The sequence below is a fragment of the Pezoporus occidentalis genome, unplaced genomic scaffold (assembly GCF_034315485.1).
Source record: "Pezoporus occidentalis ecotype Australia unplaced genomic scaffold, CSIRO_AGI_Poc_V1 ctg223, whole genome shotgun sequence".
In the NCBI taxonomy this organism is placed as follows: domain Eukaryota; kingdom Metazoa; phylum Chordata; class Aves; order Psittaciformes; family Psittacidae; genus Pezoporus; species Pezoporus occidentalis.
Window position 1 is genome coordinate 1,546,086 of NW_026914106.1, and position 19,353 is coordinate 1,565,438.

Genomic DNA, 19,353 nt, shown 5'->3' on the forward strand with positions numbered 1-19,353 from the left:
CCTTCCTGCCTGCTCTCTTTCAAACCGAAGGCTGCTCATTGAAACTTAAGGAGTGACCAACAAGCAGGCTCTGCCCAAAAAGGAGGCCAGGCTTTTGTGTTCAACTTGGGCATGCAGCAAAGCTTTCCTCACAGAGTGATTGAACGTATTGCCCTTTGCTTGCTTCCATTACTTACGAAAGGTGAAATATCATCATCTGCCTCCTGCTCCTGTCCCTGCTTGCTGGAGCTTGCTGGGGTCACTTCAGCTCCCAGCCAGCCAAGGGATGCTGGGGGCCAGGCAGTGCATCCTGCACCCTGCACCAGCACTCCCTCTGCACGCACCACTCATCCCAGGCTCCAGAGCCCCTCTGCCAGGGGCGAGGAGGGCAGGAGGCCACGAGCTACCAAAGACACGAGGGTAGGAAAGAGGACACAGGCACTGCCACCGCGGGCACACAGCCCTGCAATGGGGCACGTCGGGGGATGCGGGAGAGGGCAGAGATCCATCACTGCGTCCTGCCTGTCTCCGAGCTGTGCTCCCGAGCTGCCGGCTGGCTCTCAAGGGCATCCCGGCTCCTGGCACCGCTCCCGGCAGTGCCGGAGGCTTCACCCTTCCCTAGGGCAGCAGCGTCTGTCGGCAGCGGGAGCCGCCGGCGCGGCTGTGCCGATGGGCAGCGGGTGATGGGGCTGCGGTCCAGCCCTGCCCGCAGGCGCACGGGCTCCCAGAGAGGACTTTAATTGCTGCCGTTTGCCTTTCGGGCGTGATTTATTGCTCCCTGTCTTTTCCCAGTAGGAACAGGAGCTAAAGGCTTCGGGAAGGATTTTCAGCGGAGTCTGAGGGTAACCTTGGGGGATTTTAAAGTTTGGGTTTCATTTTCCTGTCTCTTGTTATTGCAGTAAGTTCCAGAGTAAAATGTAAACCGTGGTGGGAAGCCCTTCTGCAGCTTGGCTTTCCCAAATGGTGTCCATAACTTGGAGAAACAACAGGGACTTGCAGAATGCAGCAATTTCCATCCCGGACTTGAAGGGCGAGGTGCACCGGGATCCTGGTTTCTGGGGTTTAAATTGATCTGCAGCATATTCCAAGCAGCTGTCTGCCTCCTTCACTGCCCTTGTTTCTCTTTTGTGCTAACAGAAATAAGTGTTGGATGTCCCTGCTCTTATTTCTTGATGTTTAATTGCAGTGTCATTTGCTCCCAGATCATAGACCTGCCTTTTCACATCTGGGACATGCAGCACAGCTTCTCCCATCCCTCCAAGCCATTTCTGTGTCCTGTGAAAGTGCTTGGGGCCAGAGCATGGGGCAGAGGGAGAGAAGGGGCTTCTCAGCCACTCTTCCTTTCCCTTTCCCTTTCTCTTTCTCTTTCTCTTTCCCTTTCTCTTTCCCTTTCCCTTTCCTTTTCCCTTCCCTTTCATTCAGGTGCAGGAGCACAGTCGAGCTCTGCTCTTCCCTCTCCACTTTTAGGGCCGGTTTCTGAATGTGCCTAACTTTGATCTAGGTAATGACTCCAAACCCTCATTAGATCTCATTTCTTGTTGTGCCTTTCATGGTTCCTTGTCATCTTCTTTATTGTGCTGCACACTTTGAAGTCCCCGAGCCGTGCGTGCCGCACATTGCACCGTGCTGCACAGGGGACTGCAGCACTGGGGATGGGGATCATTAGTTTTGAAGGGCACACATGCAGATCTCCAGTACCCGTGTCCTAGAACAAAGGGGCCTCCAAACACCCTGAGAAGTGCAAGGAGGGAGCAGTGGGAGCCCCATGGGTGACACTTGCAGCCGGTGCTTCTCGATGCAGCCCTGGTGACTCAGCTGGCATCTGGGCTGTTAAAGCCCAGCAGTAAAACCTGTTTGGCCACAGAACCAGAGGCAGCAGCATCCTTCATTTCTCCTGTTTCTCTTTGTGCTCAGGTTAGCTAATGAAGCCATCGGGTCACTAGGAACAGCCATGGCTCAGGCAGGAGGAGTGTGACTGCCCCTTTATGCTGCTTTTCAGCTTCTCACTCCTCTGTTCATATTTAAAGGCGTAATTCTCTGCCATATCTTGCTTGGCTGCGTATCAGGAGCCTGTGCCAGGCAAAGTGGGAAGTGAGACTAAAGGATTTCCTTTACACACTTCACTTCTATGTAAAATATCCTCGGTATTCACCAGGTTGGTTTGCATTTGCCCTTGAAAAGGCTCCTTGGGCAGCAATCCCTCACCCACCTCTGCCCACGTGTCCCCAAGACCAGACACAAGCTCTGACTGTCTCTTGAGCAGCTCCAGCTCTGTGCTCAAGTAGCAGCTGAAAACCTGAGGGCAGCATCCCATGGAGTGCACACAACAATGAGACAAATGAAGTAGGAAGGGGTTCTTATTGCAAGACAAGTCAGTCTAAAAGGCATTTATTCATTCTTTATAGTTCGTTGCAGGTGGAACGAGGCTTTTCTGCTCAGAGCTCAGATGCTCGGGATTCTTTCTAAAAGGGCTGCATGCTTTCCCATCTAATTTTGGAAAGGGGATATGTTCATATTGCTCCTGCTGTGCTCTATTGGGTCCTGGAAGGCTGACAATCTGCTTTTGGGAATGGCAGGCAAAATGCTGGCAAACCCAAATAAACTGGTCGTTACTGTAAGGCAGACAGCACCTGCCATAGACCCAGGGTAGACTCCTCTGGGCACCCTCCCAGGGAAGAGCTTCTGCCTAAGAGCTCATCTCAGTCTCCCCTCTGGCAGGTTAAAGCCATTCCCCTTGTCCTGTCCCTACAGGCCCTTGTCCCAAGCCCCTCTCCAGGTTTCCTGCAGCCCCTTTAGGCACTGGGAGATGCTCTAAGGTCTCCCACCACTTGTTCCCAAGCAGCACATCCCTTCAAGGCCAGCACACCCTCTCTTTCTACAGTCTCCCCCTCTTATTTCAGGGTGTTTTCTGCCCGGTTCTGCTGTTCTCTGGCTATAGCACAGCATGTGGGATCCTGCACTTCCCGGCCAGGAAACCCGGGGTGGCTGGTGCCATCATTTGGGTCAGCAGCTGCACCCCCGTTTGGCATCTGCATTGCCAAACATCCCACTGATATCTTGTGCTTACTGCTCTGGTGTTCTGCTTTAATGCCTTTGCACAAAATATGTATATATTAGTCCTGCTTTAAGCAGTTTAATGAATCCAGGCCTTTAGGGGGAATTAACAGTGTATTAACACTGCATCTGAAAAATTAAAGGAATAGTCAAGCAAATTTCTTTTTATTGACTTTTAGTGAGCCATTTAATCCAAACATCTCGTTAACTGCAATATAACTGTACTATATAATGGGTTTTGCAGTAAGAACAATTAGCTTTGCAATTAGCCCATGAGTGAGAGCTCTGCAACTGCCTGCAATTGGCAGTGGGCCTATTAAAAACCCAGAGGTTTTTAATAGGAGAAAAAAATAATAGTGTTTCTGTGGAGAAAAAATAATGGTGTTTCAGATGAGTAGATGGCAGAGGGGTTTCAGATGGGTAGATGGCAGACAGAGGGGGTTCAGATGCATAGATGGCAGACAGAGGGGGTTCAGATGGGTAGATAGGTGGTTTCAGATGGGTAGATTGAAACCGTTTGCCTTTAAGCACCAATAATATTTCTTCTATTGATCCTGTGTCCCAGATGATGTAGGGGTGGGAAGGGGAGGTTGGATGCTCAGGGTGAACTTCCTTCTCCTCTGGCATTGGCACGGCATCAATCAGCTTGATTTGCAGGGTACCCCATGGAGCACGGCAGTAATTAGCCCGTACCATTAACGCTCTGCCTTTCTGACCTCCTGCAGTGGCTGGAAGATGGAGCTGCCCAGCTGCCTGGGCAAGTGGCAGGAGATGGAGCACCCGCTGCCGGTTCCCTGCTCATCCCAGGGGATGCTCCTGAGCGGCTCCATCCAGCACAGCCTCCAGCGGGTGCATGGCCCCACAGGCTGCACGTCTGAGGGCACAGATAGACATTTGCCATGGGGATTTGCGGTGTCAAAAGGGAGAGTGTCCCTGTGGCTGCCCTCGAGCCTGGTTCAGGGACAGGATTCACCTGGGATCATGCAGGATGAACTGTATCCATCACCATCACCAATGTAAGGATTGCCTGCCTCTGCCTGGAGCTCCCCTCGCGTAGCAAAACCGGCAACAACAAGGTTTGACATCTCCAGCTATTGAATAAATAATAACCATCAAAAATGTCAGCATTTAGGGTTTATTTAAATCTGCCAGCCAACACCACTGACTTAAACTTTATGTGGCACCAGTACAGCCTCGGAGAGCATTCCGCCTGCCAAACAATATGTTCCATGAAAACTGATATAATCTCTTGTTATCTGCAGCACTGCCTTGTAGTGGTGCTTTATTGATTTTCTGCACAATCACAGTAAAAAAGCTTTTTTTCTTCCCCCCCCCCCCTCCCTGGTTTCTTTTTATGATGCTGGAGGATTGGTTTCCGCTCATCTGTCATTTTTCACCCACTCATCTCTTGGCTGGTTTATAACGGTGGAAAAAAAAACCCAACTCAACCAAATCACTTTTTATTTGTTGAACCACGTTAATATAAAGCTGACAAGGAGCATAGGCAGGGATAACCACCAGGAGCTATGTGGACAGGCAGACAGACCGACAGCCTGCCCTATAGACCAAGAGATGGACACCCGCAGCAGCCCTGGGGCCGCAATGCCCCTCCTGAAGAGATATTAACAGCCTCAGCAGTGCAAACGGAAGGGCAGAAGCCAGTTTCAACGTCTTTACTGCTTGTGTAATTAAAAACTAAGTGTTCTACTTGGCAATAGAAAGACTTCGTCCCTGGCAATCGATCATCAGGGTGCTGGCTGCATCCCTCCCATGGCACCTGCTGGTGATGATAGGATGGAAAAGGGCTGGGCTGGGACCCACTGGAGCTGGAGTCCCTTTCATCCACCTCTGTCCTCCAGAAGCTTTGAGCCATTGGAGTAAAACAGTGTCCAAGGAGAGGAGGCTGCACTAAAGGAGGGAGCATCAGGGAGAAGGAAGCTCTCTGGAAGAAGGAGAGGGAGAGCCATAGACAGCAAGACCCTCACTTGAGTCACTGCCTGGCACAGGGGTCCTGGTGCACTGAGGAGGCACCAATGTGCGTTCAACCAAGAGCCACTTGATGATGGTAACTTACAGGGATCGACTTCCTAAGCCAGACTTTACAAGCAGACCACCACCTTTAATAGGCATGGATTTTGCCTGATTCTTCTTTGAACCTCTTTGCCTTGGTTTAGGCAATATCCTGGTGAGATGAGTTTCATCTTTAACAAAGTATTGTTTCAAAATGTGTAGTGGTGTGCTCCCAGCTCCCATGTGATAATTCTGTTCAAGGACCCCTGCTTTTGTAGGAGAAATGATCAAGAATCTTTCCTATTTCTACTCTTCACAAGCATCAAAATACAGAGAACTGTGCTTTCTCCCACTGCAGTAGTTTCTTTCCCAAACTGAAGCTCTTCAGCTATTTGAATCTGAAGTCTTTGACTGTTTAAACCTCCCATGCAGCAGCATAGGAGCATCAGCAAGGTGCAGCACCGTCTGCTTTGTGCAGGGGAAGCAGGAGCACGACACCAGGTCCCACCACAGCTTTGCTTCTACTTCCCTGTAAAGGATACAGAAGGGGAAAAAAAGATCTCTTTGCATTTCTGAGAGTTCTGAAATAATCACAGAGTGTTTCCCTTCATCACTGCTAATGACAAGAGCAAGCTCTCACAAAGAATTAGTTTGCACCAAGCCTTTCCTACATCTCTGAAGGCACAGATGAGAGATCGCGGAACTGGAGATTATGACTCTTAAATCCAATTCATTACCTCAAATTAGCATCAAACTGCACAGCCTTGGAAGCAGAGCTCTCAGGCACAGAACAGCCCCGACCTGAGCTGTCTGCTGTGCGAACCGAGCGGCTCGGGTTGGGTTAGTCAGAGTAGTTTGGAGGAGAGCAAGGCTAGAGACGAGCAGTCCGTATTGGATCACATTCCAGCCAGCGTCTCCTCTCTTTATAGAACGTATCGCTGCGTTATTAGGCAAAGGAGATCTCAGCACTGATGTACATCCCCTTTAGGAAGAGGTTTTGCTGCGCTGTTCCATCTCACCTGAGCTTAGCAGCCCATGCATGAGAGCTGTGGCACTCCAGGCGGATGGCAAGGGAGGAAGGAAACCTGCTCTTAAAGCTTCAGTGGTCCCTGTTCTTGTCTCCTTGACAGGAGCAGATAAGGGGCAGGCAGGCTCTGGGTCACGTCAGTAGTATTTGCATCTAATCGAGACAAAAAGGTCTGGTGCAACCTGAAGACATGAGAGGAAGGAGCTGCCCACAGGTACCCAGAGGGTCTCTCTGTCTGCACTGGGAGAACAGAGGGCAGAATTGGGTGAGATGGTTTAGTGTGAGGTGTCCCTGCCCATGGCAGGGGGGTTGGAGCTTGATGATCTTAAGGTCCTTTCCAACCCTAACTATTCTATAATCTACATCAGGATCCCAAGGCCAGGTTGTTTTCATGTTGCTCACTTGGCTTCACAGGATTAAGTCCTGTAGAGCTTCCTGTGATGCTCCCCAGGGCAGCACCTTCACCCATCACCTCCAAGCATCTGGAATACAAGCTCTTAGGAGAGCTCAGATCACCTGAATGACAGAGCCCCAAATTGCCTTCACTTATTCATGCACGAACCAGACACGAACTCTCCAGTCTCTTTTCCAAAGCCCTTCCTTAAGCTTCAGCAGCCCCACAGGCACCTCCCTGAGGCTCTGCATGGGGGTCTCTGCCTCCAGCAGCCAGCACTCATCATCCTCCATGCCCAGTCCAATGTAGAATGAACTGGAGACAGACTCCAGCTGGTTGCCACTGGTGGGGTACCCGGCACCACAGAGCCCCCCTGGACCACCATGCTCCTACCAGGAGCACCAGGGGCCGTCCGAGCTTCCTGAGGAGCAAAAGAAGAGCATGCAGAGGACGCAGCCAAGCCCAGCAGTGCAGAACGTGCTCTGTCCCCCTCCCTGTGCTGGAGCCCATCTGTGGAGGCAGCTCATCACTCAACACACAATCTGGATGTATTTATGTGTGCACAACAGAGGGAAATGGCTTTGCTGCCAGGATCAATCCTTCAATCTAATGCCTCTCACTCCATTGTAACTGTATTTCGTGACCTTCTCAGGGATTTTCAGGTTTTTCACTTGAAGGAACAAGAGAAGGATGTAAAGAATAATGGAAAGAGCTCTCTGGTTTCCATTCAGAGCAGAATGACCTGGGCAGGAAAGGAAAACTCCTGAGTTACGACAATGCACCAGTTAGATCTTTGCTGCACCCGGTGATGCTGTGTTGATGCTTTGAGGGTTTTTAACGCAGAGGTCACCTACCCGAGCCTCTTCTGCTGCTCATGAAATGCCCCCTCGGACGTGCTGTTGCTTCAGCACAATGCCATGCACAGCCAGAGCTCCTTCACTGCATATTGAAGGGGGTTTGTCAGTGGCAAAGGGTGCATCAGGAGGTGCAGGAGGGCTGGGTGAGGGATCCCAGGAAAGCAGGCAGGGATGCGGCGGCTGCTCTGCTCCAGTGTGCTCGCTCAGGCTGAACTGAAGGCCAAGGCACCTGGGGGTTGCCCAGCCCTTCCTCTGGTGCATCCATCAAGTGATGCTCCACTGAGCCAGAAACTGAACGCAAAAGCCATTAGATCTCAGCAGCGACACAACCAGCTCGTTGCTCACAGGGCGCAGGCAGCACTGTGCTCCCGGACAGACCTGCAGCTTCCTCTCCCCATCCTGCATTCACCCATTTTCCACGGCCCTGGCAGTGCTGGGATGCAGCTGCAGCGCAGGAGCATGGCTGGGGTGGGTTGTTCCAGCCTGGGTTTGGGAGCATCTCACTCGGGAAGGGTGCACGTGGCCTCCTGCACTGGGCACAAGCCAGCCTCAAAGCAGGGAGCGTTCCCAGGCAGGCTCCCCCTTACCTGCACAAGGGCACGCATCCCCCCCAGCAGCGGTACAGTGACGGTTCATTAATTATGCCATTTAATTAGATAACAAATATTCGCATCCCAGCAATGACTGTGCTGCTGGCTCTGCTCTGAGCCCCTCGTGCTGCAGTGACGCAGCCGGTACCCTAATGAACAACCACTTAGAATTTTAAAAAGTGGAGGATATCTTTCGGAGTTAATTAGCTTGAAATTAGCTTAATCACAGCTCATTTAAACTTAGCTAAACACCAGCACGAGGAACTCAAGGAAAACTTGGGCTCAGCCTTACTCAGCTTCCTACCCCGAGATCCCGGCTGGCCAGGGATGCTGAGCACTGTGCTGTGGTCCAGCCCTGCTGCTGCCCTGACCTGGCTACGTGCAGCCCCCGGGCCTTGGCTTCCCCTGTCTGTGTGGAAGGCAGCTCAAGCATCACAACAGCCACATCACCCCTCGCTTTTCAGGGACAGGACAAGGGGGAATGGCTTTAACCTGCCAGAGGGGAGACTGAGATGAGCTCTTAGGCAGAAGCTCTTCCCTGGGAGGGTGCTGAGGCGCTGGCACAGGGTGCCCAGAGAAGCTGTGGCTGCCCCATCCCTGGCAGTGCTCAAGGCCAGGTTGGACACAGGGGCTTGGAGCAACCTGGTTCCAACCTCGTGGCAGGGGTTGGAGCTGGATGAGCTTTAAAGTCCATTCCAACTCCAATCAGTCTTCGATCCTGTGATGCTATAAACTTACTCCACCTGTCCCGAAGGGAGTTGCAGCAGAACATCCTGTAGGCTGTGAAGGATGCATGCAAACAGCAGCTGCAATCAGATGTCGTCCCAGCTTCCCTGCTTCCGTCCACAAGTGCTTGAGACGCTTCAGTCCTCGCAGTGCACAGATACAAGAAGTGCATTGTGCCTTTCTATGTCAGCCTGATTTGGATATTAATTGTACGGGACCTGATGACCTCAGCTCATGCAGAATCCACCCCTCAATTAGTCTGCTAAACGGCTCTGCCTCCTGCAGTAGCTGTCAGGAAGAATGAATTAACCCTGAAGTTGATCCTGAACACAGAGACTCCGTGCTGGAACACGTTTATTATTTCATGTGCTTTGCAGAGTTCTTGAACTCCATGTTCAGGTCTGATCCATTGAACATCTGGGTTTCCTGGAGGCTCAGGCAGGAGCATACAATATTTACATCAATATTTGGAGATCAAAGAGGGCTGCGAGGCTTGGAAAAAACCTCCATGCAGAGGGATAAAACGGAGAGGAGGAAATCAGAGCTGAAATCTGAGCTCTGCCCTGTCCTGTGTGGACAGAGCCTGCCTAGGGGAGGACACAAAGAGCTCCCTCAGTGCCAAAGGAAACACGGGGATGCGGGTACCATCAGAAGGCACCAGGGAAGCAGCAGGATGTTTGTTCTTCAGAAAAGGCAGGTAACATCTGCACACCTCCTATAGAAAACAGCTTCTCTTTCTGTACACAGCTGGCATTGGCAGCTGTATTGCTGAAGCTCTTCTCTCACCTATGGGTGGGCAAAACCCCTGTGTGGGTGAACTGGGGAGAGCCAGGGCAGTGCAGGAAAAGTCCTGCTCGATCCTGGGATCCGCTCGGTCCAGTGCGGAGAGCGGTGGCATCCCTCGGGATGCTCGTTCCTGTGCTCCCTCCCCACACACCAAGGCTCTGCCCTGCCCTTAGCTTCCACTCCAAAGAGGAAGGAAGACCCCCTCATGCCGGACTTCAGCCTGCAGAGCAAGTTCCATGGCAGGCTGCCCCCCGAGAGCTGCAGGGCAGCAGGAGATGCTGGTGGCGGTGCCAGCCCGGCTGCCATTGTAACTGCAGAGGAGAGCGGGGAAAGGTGGAAGCAGAAACCCTCAGAGACCTCATTAGCAGGAAGCATCCTCAAGCTCATGTCCTGTGGTTGTCGAGCCCAGGTCTGCTCAAGCATTCAAAGCAAAGCACGCAAAGGGGAGCACCACGGATGGGCTGGGCAGGGGAGATGCAATCGCCTCCAATGAGAGAGGTGCGGGCTGCAGTTTTACCTGAGCAGAGGCTGTGTCAGCAGCTTGCTGCTTGTCTCCTCACTGCAGAGATGGAAAACTACCTGTCCATACCCACCGCAGAGCAGGGCCGGGATCTTCCTGCCTGTCATCACAAAAGCATTCCTACCTCTTTCCTGCTGCCCTCCCAAACAGCACCCAAGGCAAACAAAGTGGGGCACAGCCATCCTGGCACACGGGGGTGCACAGGGTATTTGTGTTCACTGGGCCAGAAAACAGCTCACCCAGCCCCTTGCACGTTGCTGCTGCGTGGTGGTGGGTGAGCAGAAATCACCACGCTGCAGCTCTGGCATCAGGGGATGCCCACTGGGATGGGGGATGCGCTTCCCATGGCAGGGGCTGAATGGGGACCCACAGCTCACAGGGAAAGGGCTGCACCCAAAGACAGAGGCTTGGATGTGTTTTACTCTGCCAAGCACATTTGTTGCTGATGGCACCAGAGGAGGGGCTGGGGAGGCTCAGTTGCAGCCTCGTTACACTGCTGGAGGATGATGGGCAGCTCACCCAGGTCCAGCTCATGGCAGGCTTGCTCCATGAGCGCAGTATTTCCACCACACTGGTACTGAAGAGAAGCAGCTCCCTTTGGGGACACTCTTATCTCCCATATCATGAAAAAGTTAAGCACTCTTCAGGGCATGTTTTACCACTCGTATTTGCCCATCTCTCAGTAGCAAGAGGAGGAAGCGTTGCGCTTGGAGCGGAAGCAACGTCTGTGTTTTTAAACCAGGCACAGCACAGAAATACTTCAGGGCTCCTTCAGAAGGGGGTGAAACACTGCCCTAAGCGCTGCAACGAGATACCCAGTCCCTCTGGCTTAGCCGTTTAGTCTGCAGTTAGCAACAGGGTGAATTTCAATTGCAACCCCTTTTGTTCCCAGCCCTGCTGCTCTTTGCCTGTGTGCTGCTTTCCTCATAACAATGCGAGCCATATGGTGCCTCCGGCGCTGGGACTGCAGCCACGGGGTAACAGATGTGGAATGGCCCAAGATAATAGATTTAGAAGTTTGCCTTCTCACTTTGGAGGAGTTAGCAGAGCTACCGGCCGCAACCGCATGAAGCATTCGGCAGGTTCAACACGGTGAGTACAGAAGGGACGGCCCTTCTGGAAATGCTCCCTTCTGGGGACCCGTTCTAGGGTATTTTGGCTGTAAAACCACCTCTGCAGGATGCTGAGCTCTAGCGGATGCCCAAGAGCAGCTGGAAAGTCTCCATCGTGGAGCTGCCCTGAAAACATCCATCAGAGCCAGGGTGGACAGGGCCTGGAGCAGGGGAAGGGGTGAGATGGAGCCCTGTGCTCCTTCCCTTCCCTGGGATTGAAATTCCCTGAGTCCCTCTTGCATTTTCCCATGCAGCCTCGCCTGTGGCACACCACTGGGCTCTGCAGATTCCTGCCTTGCTCCAGGCAGGCAAATCCCATTTTCCAAGAACTTCCAAACTCCGCTGGCTCCAAATAATGGAAGCAAAAGAAAAAGAAGGGATACCTTTAAGGGATAACTCTCCCAAAAGAAAAAGGAGGGATAACTTTAAGGGATAACTTTCACAAAAGAAAAAGAAGGGATGACTTTAAGGGATAACTTTCCCCCCCCAAAAAAGAAGGGATAATTTTAAGGGATAACTCTCCCAAAAGAAAAAGAAGGGAAAATTTTAAGGGATAACTTTAAGGGATAACTCTCCCAAAAGAAAAAGAAGGGATAACTTGAAGGGATAACTCTCCCAAAAGGAAAAGAAGGGATAACTTGAAGGGATAACTCTCCCAAAAGAAAAAGAAGGGATAACTTGAAGGGATAACTCTCCCAAAAGAAAAAGAAGGGATAACTTGAAGGGATAACTTTCCCAAAAGGAAAAGAAGGGATAACTTGAAGGGATAACTTTCCCAAAAGGAAAAGAAGGGATAACTTGAAGGGATAACTCTCCCAAAAGAAAAAGAAGGGATAACTTGAAGGGATAACTCTCCCAAAAGGAAAAGAAGGGATAACTTGAAGGGATAACTCTCCCAAAAGGAAAAGAAGGGATAACTTGAAGGGATAACTCTCCCGAAAGGAAAAGAAGGGATAACTTGAAGGGATAACTCTCCCAAAAGAAAAAGAAGGGATAACTTGAAGGGATAACTCTCCCAGCTCCTGCGAAGAGCAGGGAACAAGTCAGGATGGTTCCCAGCCCATGTCAACACCCGGCTGAGACCTCAGCAGCGCTGGCTTCACCTCCTGCTTCCCAGCCCTCTTGGCTTGCTCCTGCCAAAGGGAAAGGAGGGAGCTTGGAAAGCCAAAGCGGACGCGCTCCCCGGGCTGGCACAGGGCTAGAGAGGACGGTCTGCTGGGTTCATTGCTTTCAGAGCACGGCCTGGGCTGCGTCTCCCCAGTGGTGCTCATTAGAGCAGACATTAGAACCGGAGTTCCAGATGACTGCGGACTCCCACAGACATCACCTCCATGGAGCTCATATTCATTTATTGATCTGGATGAAACAAGTAGATAAATACTTAATCTGAGCGGAAAGCGAGTTAGTGTTCAAAGCGTGTCCGGTTCATCAGCAGGCGTTATTGGCCAGGACTGCCTGCCAAGCCTGTTCATCACCCTGTCCTCAGGAAAGCCCAGCAGCCGAGCTCCCCCAGGCTGCAGAACCGGGCAGAGCCGCAGCACAGCCGCAGGCAAGCTGCTTCTGCCGGCATCTCCACGGGAGGGTTTCCATGGGGAGCGCGGAAAGCTGGAGAGGACACAGCCCTGCAGCCTGGTCTGCGGGCAGCAGAGCGCTGCGAGGACATGGGATAATAGACTCACAGCCTGGTTTGGGTTGGAAGGGAGCTTAAAGCTCCTCCAGCTCCAACCCCTGCCACGGGCAGGGACCCCTTCCACTGGAGCAGCTTGCTCCAAGCCCCTGCGTCCAACCTGGCCTTGAACACTGCCAGGGATGGGGCAGCCACAGCTTCTCTGGGCACCCTGTGCCAGCGCCTCAGCACCCTCCCAGGGAAGAGCTTCTGCCTAAGAGCTCATCTCAGTCTCCCCTCGGGCAGGTTAAAGCCATTCCCCTTGGCCTGGCCCTACAGGCCCTTGGTCAAAGCCCCTCTCCAGGTTTCTTCTAGGTATTGGGAACGCAGTGGCCCAGCTTTGGCTTTCCCACTGCCCAGATTTCTTCCCGCACCCCTGAGCGATGCTGAAATGTCAGTCCTCAATTTAAGAAGTGATTTCTGAAGGTTCCACTTCTCTTGGAGCTGTAATGATGAATTCATACACTTGGCCATCACTTTGGGGCCGGAGTGGGATGTACCCCTCTGCTCAGGCTGCTCCCTCAGGAGCATGGGACACGCTCAGCCCCACGCTGGGGTTTGCAGCTCTGGTGCCACAGGCGCTGGTTGCACCCTTCCAGCCCCTGCTCCATGCAGACAATCGCTGCTGATTGCCATCATGCCCCAAACTGTGCAGCCAGGATTACTGCTGATAGCCAGGAAATGGGAATGGGAGCAGCCCCATGGGCGCTTCAGGCCAGAGAGGAGCAGTCAGACCTACAACTTCTTACATTAAAACGACTCAAGAGCAGAGACAAGTTCAGGGCATGAACCGAAACCCCCTCGATCCCCAAACCCTCTTCTCTTCCTTGCTTTTCCCCATCATTCTGCACCAAGGGAAAGCTCCTTGTCCTTGTCACAGACCTGGGATATTGTGGCTGCACATGGGGGATCTCTGCCCATTTGACATACTCCGAAATCACAGTCAGCCCATATTTAACCCAGAATTGCCAGGTTATTTATAACCAAAGTTATATTTAAGGCCCTGAGGCCGAGGCACATGTTCCTTCAATGGCTGTCCTTAAAGAGATCAAATCTCCTTTTTTTTGCCCAGTGTTTTCCAAACACCGTGAAATTCAAATCAATAACTTGAAAATGAAATTGCCCTTGAACTGATGAGAGACACAAATGAACCCCGCCAGGCTGCTTCCACTGAAGCTGCCATTGGGGTCTGCTTGCAAAACACTGCCCTTTGTCAGTAACTATAGAATCGTAGAATCCCAGACTGGTTTGGGTTGGAAGGGACCTTAAAGCTCATCCAGTTCCAGCCAGGGAAGGGATACCTTCCACAGATCTCACAGGGGATAATCCCTCTGTATCAGATTAAAGCCATTCCCCTTGATTCCATGAATTGCTGCAGAAAAGCTACTGAAGAGCATATTGAAAAGAATCCATTCTCATCATTCCATCTCCCTTCCCAAGCCACCTCCTCTGCCCCCTTCACCTATCAAGAAACAAAGAGCGTGGCTCTAACACAGGCAGGCCAAGCACTGGATGTGCATGGGCGGGATGCTCCTCACAGCCGGCTCTGTGTCCCATTGCACGGGGTGGAACAAGCCAGGCTGATTTACTTTAGATTTGAGCCGGGAGTAAATCGGAAGACATGAATCACCCTGACGCAGGCGCTGCCGAGATGGATGACCTGGCTTGGCAGCTTGCTCCTCTCTTTCCACAGGCTTCCTTGCTTCTCTTGTTTCAGTGCAAAGCTGACACAGGAGGGTTCCTGCTCTGTGCCCTCGCATGCCTATGAGCCCCATGCTGCTCTCTGGGTGCTCCTATGGCCAGGCAGCACCAGTGATGGAATTGCCCTGCCAGCCTGGCTGACAGGCAAGGAGCTGCTGTCCCCTGCAAAGCCAGGCTTAGGGCTCCCCACTTGCATCTGGCACTGCAGACTGCCAGCTTCGGGCTGAAATAATGCGACATTAGCTCTATTTCCCACATAAATGGGTGTAAAATGCTCTCATGACCTCTTTTTGTGCAGGCTGCTGTGGGTTCAGCAAGCAGCTGCTCAGCACATCGCTTCCTGAGTTCTTCCTCCTAGGAATTGCCTCTTCTTTCAAGACAAGGAAGCTGAGAGGTGCAAGGAGCAAGCTCCTGCTTGGTGCTGGACTGCTGCTGCCCCTGGTGAACAAGTGACTTTTGCCACCTCCATCCCTTGCTCTATGGATTCCAGAGCTGGAAGCGCAGTGAATAACGCTGCTCCATATTTTATTCACCAGGCAGAGGGACTCTCTCCCACTGTGATCTCTGGTGCAGTTCACTTGTGTGATGCTGCAAGACAGGACTCAGCCCCTGCTCTGGCCCAGCAGGGCTCAATCACTGGTTAAAGGCATCCAAGACACTTTGCTACCCGCAAGAATTCAGCGCTTCACCCTGCAAATGAGGTGCAGAGCAGGCAAATAAGCCCCATCCCCGTTCTGCAGTGATTGCAGCAATCAGAGCCCAGCTCAGGCTGGCTCCCGGGGCCTGTAAATCCTGAACCCTGCAGGCACAGCCCGCGGGTTGATAACGAGTGATTAACCTCAGTTCCACTCCCTCCTCCCTTTGCAGACAGCTCATCTGGAATCCGTCCCCCCCCATGGTGTCACCAACCACGCCACTGATCACAGCCCCACGCAGGAGCAGCGCCGCTGCTGGGGCAGGCAGCAGCATCATTGCCCTGCTCCTGCTCAGCTTCCTCTTCTCCTCCACCTTTGTTTCCTTTCTGTCTCCAGTTTAACTTCTGCTGGAACTGATGCTGTTCCATGGTGGGAGGAGATTTGGAAGCAGAGGGAAATATGGGTGAGGGAACAGCACCCTCCCGAAGGGCCTCCGGAGGAGCCCTGCGCCCTGCCTGAGCTGCCAGTCTGGAGCAGGGGCATTTTAGGAGCCAACCTCTCCCACAGCATCCGAGCCCTGACTCAGGATGTTCCCAGCTTTCCCCGAAGCTCGTGGTCCCAGACATTCCCTTTGCCATTCCCCAGGGCTCCCCCCTGATCCGTGGGGCTCTGAAGCCCATCTGAGGAACACGAGGTGAGATGCAGATGTGTTTGTATTCATTTCTGGGGCAGGTGGCGGATGGTGAGAGCAGCTTTGCCTCCTCCCCTCCTCTCCATCCCTTCCTCCAGCTCCCTTTGAACAAATCATTCCTTTTGCAGAGCCCCGTTGTTTAGTTTTGCCGAGTGCCGAATCTCAGCCTCCTGTTAATTGGTTTTGCCCGTCTCTGTGCGTTCTGTTAAGGGAGAAAATGCCACACACAGGAATAGTCATTTTGAAAGCTGCCTTGTTTGCTTTACATTGAAACAACGGCAGAAACGGGCGCTTCCTCCTTTCATTAAAAACTCTTTGTGATGATAAAAAGCAGCAGAAATGAGATTAAAAAAAAAGAAAAGTGGTGTTTCCTTAAAAGCACATGAAAGCGACGGAGATAAATCCCACGTCTCGCAGGGATCAAACCCAGCGCAGGGCTGCGAGGCGGCGATACCGGCGGGGAGGAGGGCGGCCGCTGCGCTGCAGCAATAGCTCCTCTCCCAGGACACTGCGGGCTCTGCTTGGGGTGCTCTCGGCAGAGACCCCGTGTCCCTCCAGCCCCATGTCCTTGGCCGTGCTGCCTCCTCCCAGCAAGATGGACTGCGGACAGAGGGTGGCTGGCGCTATGGAACCATCACCGTGGCCTCAGGGCTGCCCTGGTGTTGTAGGTGCGAGGGGGAAATTGATGCCCAAAGCAAGAAGGGCGCAAAGGGTGGTTGCTGCTTGGCAAGTGGATATGGGGCAGAGGGACCAGCACCTTCCTCTGCAGCCCTGGCTTTTCAGACCTGGTTTGTGAGCACACACAGAGCACACAACCAGCTTCTAGGGAACCATAGGATCACAGACTGGTCTTGGAAGGGACCTTAAAGCTCATTCACTTCCAAGCCCCTGCCATGGGCAGGGACACCTTCCACTAAAGCAGGTAAGGTCTTAGGTCCTTCAGGACCCACACCGTCAGCACTCCCAGCCCAGCTGCTCTTTAATCACTGCTGATCATTGTTAAGCAAAGAGCCATCACCAGCTTTGTTGTCCCTCATGTTCTGACCATGGGGTATAAAGAACCGGACAACATGGCCTGAGGTCAGTCCTGGTTCCTGCTCACTGATCTGAGGAGTGTTTCGTGCTCCTGGATTTATTGTGCCTAACAGCTTCTGTAAATCAGTGCAAACAAAGAGCAAACTTCCAGCTTCACACTTGATTGCTTCATTTCTGGTTTATTTTCCCCTCATCCTTTAGCATCAAAGCGTGGGTTTTTTTTTTCTTCTTGATTTTCAATATTCTTTAGCAGTTGCTGAATTGCTATTCAGCTGTACGGATTTTTTCCACCCACTGCTATTTTAAAGGTCATTTAATTATTATTACAAAGAATTACAGAAAGATAGAGAATTGCTTAAATGCCTTGAGCTGCAACAGGTTATTAGCGTGGATCTGTTTTTATAGTCATGTTTAATGGATTAGTGTTTGCAGCTGTGTGCTAAGCACAGCCTGGAAGTCTTTGCCTCGGGTGGTGTCATCCAGTTGATGGTTTGCGGCCGTGAAGGGGCTCAGCAGCTGTGGGGTGCCCAGAAGCCATGAAAGCCGGAGTGGTTTGGGTTGGAATGGGGCTTAAAACTCCTCCAGTTCCAACCCCTTCCACTGGAGCAGCTTGCTCCAAGCCCCTGTGTCCAACCTGGCCTTGAGCACTGCCAGGGATGGGGCAGCCACAGCTTCTCTGGGCCCCCAGTGCCAGTGCCTTGCCCATGGGCCAGCCCTGGATGGGTGTCACCTCCTCAACATTTCCTTAAGGATTTTGGAGCAGGTTTCCCAGCCCTGGGCTGTTGCAAGAGCAGGGATAAGCCTCTGGCACCAATCCTGCCCCTGTCAGGGCCATCATGGCCATGGTGAAACACTGGGAGAGCTGCCTGGGGCTTCCTTGTCTAGGTGGGACTCTGGAAGCACGGATCTGGTGCAGGATCCCTGGGTCCCCTGGACTCTGAGGCCAGGGATGAGGCTTCCCAACCTGCCCACAGCTCCACTGGCTCTCCCACACCATCATCCCCTCGAGGGCTGCAGGAGCTGGGCAAGGCTTGGCACTTTCTCCTCCTTGTGGCTTCCCACAGCATTCCAAACTCCTCCAGGGAAGGCTCTTCTGCAGGATGAGCCGCCCCAGCCCCACACAGACCAGGGCTGGGTGGGAGCAGCCTGAAGCCTGTGTGACAGCAACAGCCAGAAGCTGGACCACTGGTGAAGCACGAAGCCTCCTCAGCTCTCTGCCTGAGGAGCTTGAGTCTTACCCAAGCAAGAAGCCAGACCAGACCCCCGGGTTCCTACCGCTGGTATTCCTCAAGGAGCTGTTGCACACGCAGGTTTTCCCCTTTGTTTCAGCAGCGCATTAATGAGCAGAGTCACTGCTAAAGCAAAGCAAAACAGAGAAGAGTCCTCTGTTTTCATGGAAACACCTTTTTTTTTCTACCAAAATGCAGGTATTGCTGGGAAAGAGCCCACTTCCCACCCTTCACAGCAACGCGGTGCTCAGGAAGGAAGGATGTGCTGCTCTGTCAAACCTGCAGGTAGGCAGGAGAGCAAACAGGGGCTTGGGAGAGGCACACCAGGTTTATCTTCTGCTCTAAGCCATGGAAGTGATTGGCATTTACTGTAGAGAGAATTCAGGATTATAAACCAAAGGAAATACTTCTGTTTCTGCATGTAAGATTGACCAGGCAAGCCCAGAAATGCAGCATACATCTAGCAGCATGCCTGAAGACAGCGTTAACCAGGCCTTAGTGTCTCAATAACCTCCTCCCTGTATCACAGCATCCTTTTCATCCCAAATGCTCATTCCACAAAGCCGGGGTGGGGGGACGGGACACAACCAGTCACACAGTGTGGACTAAATTGTAAAGCCTTGCTCAGTCCTCTAGGTGGAAGGCTGAGAAAAGAAATGTACTACTTAGAAAAGGGATACAGGATGTCTCAGAGCAAAGCTGAAAGTGCAACCACTTCTTTGCCCACTTTACTTGTGATGCCAGATGTGAATCAGGCGCGTGGGTTGGGAGGTCTTAACCGAAGGCTTGTGAGGTCTTAACCGAAACAGTCTGACAAACAGACCTCGGATCCCACACGTTGTTCCTGAATATTGTGTCTCTGGAGCCTTCTGCTTCCAGCTGCTGCTGTGTTGCAACAAATGCATCACTCCTTTTGTACACTGTTGTGTAAAAGTGGAAAGACAGGCTGGGGCCTGGCTGGGCTGTCCTGCTGCGGAGCCTTAGCTGGACTGAACACACCGGGATCGGGGTTGGGAAGCACAAGGGGTGTCAGGAGCACAAGCCACTGGCCGCAGCATCCCAAGCATCCCTGGTGCTGCGCTAGGGGCAGCTCCCTGTGCCCTGGATGCTGCCCAAATCCACCTCTCCCCAGGAGCAGGCAGAGCCCGGCACAGCCGGAGGCTGCCTCTGGCTCCGCACCAACACGGCACAACCCACACCGGGAATTCCCCAGGTGGTAGCGAAAGCACGGGCTTGCCTCATGGGGACAGCCTGCGCTAGGAGCGGAGGGAGAGCCCAGCCCCGTTGCACGCCCGCGTTGTGTGCATTGCACAACGGGTGTGAAACACGGCGCTTGCCTCC